We start from the raw sequence: 3,479 nt of genomic DNA, 5'->3' as shown, positions 1-3,479 counted from the left end.
CTGAAAACTCCACTAATTACAAAAGATTACATAGACAAAAAAAAAAAAAAAAAATCACAAGGGTGGTCAGGCAAATTTGGGTGACTTTGAGATACATTTTACAACAAGCCTTGGGCCTCAGGCAAGGCTGAGGAGTCAGTGCTGTGGATGTGAGTAACATAGTGCTCTCCCTCAGGAAAGCCAGTATTTACTTTGGCTCTTGAAAGTGGTCTTTTTGCCGGTCATCACTGGGTACTACCTCGTTGAGTAATTTAGAGACTATCTCTGATCCATGTCTGGCTCCCACCTGCACCATCTGCAGACTCCTTATGCTTGAGTTTATGATCCTTCTTTTAATATCTACAAAAGCATTCTGAGGCTTTCAGGAAGAGAGTAATTGCTGGTTATACCAGAGTCCAATGTCTTGACAACCAAACCAAACAAACTAGTCCTTCCCATTCATAGACGTTAGGGAGGAGGTAGGCACGTATGTGTGTTATATAAACACAATGTAAGGTCCATGTGAAAGGAAATTTAGATGAATTTTTATTTAAGAAAAAAATATTTCCACAATCTTTAAAAAGAGAGGGTTAATAAATGAATCAGTGGTCTTTAAAATTTTTGTCCACACACGAAATACTATATACCTTCTCGCATATTTTTCAATTGACATCTAAAAATTTTCATCATAAATTTAAGTAGTTGTAAAGGAATTTCTCCCATACCATTAAAATTAACATTTTCAAATAAAATAGATATACTTCTAAATGAATCCAGTTAAATCTAAATATAGCAGTTATGCCTACCATCAATCATTTAAAGAGTATATGAACAAACTGTTCTTTACATATAGGTGATTTTACAGAATTTGTTTTTCTTTTTTGCTAGTTGCAACTCAGGTGAAATACATGATTTGTTTTTCTTTTCACACTTAAAATTCCATTCTGCACCCCCATCTCTTAGGAGTATATCCTAATTATAGAATTATTTAATAATTCTATGAGTAAGTATTTGTGTTTTATTTTTATGGAAACACAAATATTTTTGTGTTTGAATGTATTCTATGAATCACCCTACTATATGTCCCTGCAATGAAAAGGCATATAAATTTAAATTTTAAATTTCCTACGACTGAAAGATTATATGTGTGCAAACATTTTCTTCTAGAGGCATCATATTTATTAGTAATTATTAGGTATTCAAAACAATACAAAATTTATTGCACATTTTTATAATTATTAAACATGTAATATTTTATTTTTAGTTTTTTGATACAAAGTCTTAGTATGTCACCTTTGGTAGAGTGCCATGGTGTCACAGCCGACAGCAAACTCAGACTCCTGGGCTGACGCGATTCTCTTGCTTCAGCCTCCCAAGTACCTGGGACTACAGGTGCCCGCCACAACACCTGGTTATTTTTTTGTTGTAGTTGTCTTTGTTGTTTACCAGGCCCGGGCCGTGTTCTCACCTGCCAGCCCCTGGGTATGTGGCTGACACTCTAACCACTAAACTACAGGCACCAAGCCAAACATGTAATATTTAATAATTAGTGCATGAATTTGTTAAATACTACTTACTAGAATGAGAGTTCAGTATCAATATCTTATCAATGTTTCATTTGCATAAATTCTGAGAAAATATTTCCACATTAATAAGGAGGTGGACGTATATGGGGTTCTGTTATTTTTATCTGTGTCACTCCATTCTTTGAAGGCCTTTCAATTTATAAAGTCAATGATCCTTAGGTCATATTTTGTTAAAAGCAATTATTTGAAAATCATCTGACTTGCAAAAGAATTTGTTACCTAGGTAGACATCAGAGGTATACACTTTCTCAATACTGCCCTGTATTTAAAAATGACAAAGAACTGACACAAGTCATCTGAGGTTTTTACAACCCAGAGCAATGCACTTTCTTCTTACAAATCGGGAATTACACAATTATTGTGAAAGAGTTGGAAAGTGAACCAGTGCGGCAGCTTAACCAAATTCCTTCACCAGCAGATCAATTTTAGGAAAGACTACAGGTAGATATTGAAGATTCAGAAACTGGTGGCCTTTAAAAGTGTCCACTTAGCCCTTAAAAAGCCCGTGGGGGATACACACCTCAGTTTGAAGACCACTGATACAAAGTTTTACTCATCTTATTGAATTAGGTCAGCTCTGGTTAAACCATGGTTGGTACCTTGTATGCTGGTGTCCATACCCTGGGAGTACAGAAGTGCGTTCTATACACTAGGGATGCAACAGTCTTTTTGGTTGCTTCATCTTTACAGATGGCTGATACCATCCTTTATTTTCCGTTCTTTTACATTTTTTTCTCAGTGGTAGTAATCTTAACTTCACTCTTAGGAATCTGATGTTGAGTGTATATATTGAGTGCAAAAGGAAATTACTATGCTCCACTTAAAAATGATTATTAAGACTGTAAAAACTTAAGACATGTTCAGAGTATGGCAGGGGGAAAAATATATAGTTTTGTGAAAATTATTTCAATTATGCAAAACAAACTTTTGGACAACATTATATGTAAAATGAAGTTATGAGTTTTTGGTAAAATATTTTTAGTGTTGCGCAGTTTCTAACAAAACGATTACCTTTGTGATGCTGGAGGGGGAGGGATCAGTCTAATATTCTCTCTCTCAAGGTACTAGAAATTGTGTGTTTGATTTCTTCCAAATAGTGTTCAAGAAGTTGAAGATCTGTTCTCAAAATCTCTGTTTTCTCCACATTATGGGTGTTATTTCCCAAACTTATAATCTTTTTCAGCCTACTTCAATACATCCCAGGTCTTAACGACAAAATTCCCCAAGTTTATTTCATGCTGTATGAACTAATAATTCTTTTCATTCATATAAACTTCTTAGCTTTCTTTCATTTCCAGTTTTTACTCTCCAGAGTTCAAGAACTCCACCTTGTTCGTTGACTTCATACTGCTCCTAGGTTTTACCATTCCTCGTAGGCTTTTTATATTTTACAGATTATATTTAAAAAAAATCAGCCATGGTTGAAAAGTTCCAAAACTAAACTCATTTTCGGGAAGAATCTGTTTCCTCTGTGCGTTCTGAGGCATAATCACGACCTCGGCATATTCCAGGGCCCCCCACAGAACACAGAAAAGACCAGTCCCAGAGTGTTCAGCAGTACTTGAAAGAAATACTGTTTACTGCTCCGCTGGGGGCTCTGGAATGCGACCAAGGGATTCACTCAGCTGGCATCCTTAGAAACGCGCGAGTACCGGGAACGCGCGAGATCTTAGCCGACTCTCCCACCTCAAGCCGCCGCCAAGCGGCGGGGACCGCCCCCCTCGCAAAGCCCCGCCCCCGGCCCGCCGCACGCAGGCGCGCCTTCGCCGAGCTCCGGGCCCCCCTCCCGCCGCGCCCCGCCCCGGCCGCAGCGCCCCGCCCCGCCCCTAGGCGGTTGCTCGCGGCAGCCGCCGCCCTCCCTCGGTCCAATGGCGCGGCTGCCGTGTCAGTGATGTGAAGCAGTGCTCGGGCTTG

This window comes from Nycticebus coucang, chromosome 17 (assembly GCF_027406575.1).
Source record: "Nycticebus coucang isolate mNycCou1 chromosome 17, mNycCou1.pri, whole genome shotgun sequence".
NCBI classification, from domain to species: Eukaryota; Metazoa; Chordata; class Mammalia; order Primates; family Lorisidae; genus Nycticebus; species Nycticebus coucang.
Note: the sequence above shows the minus strand (reverse complement) of the source record.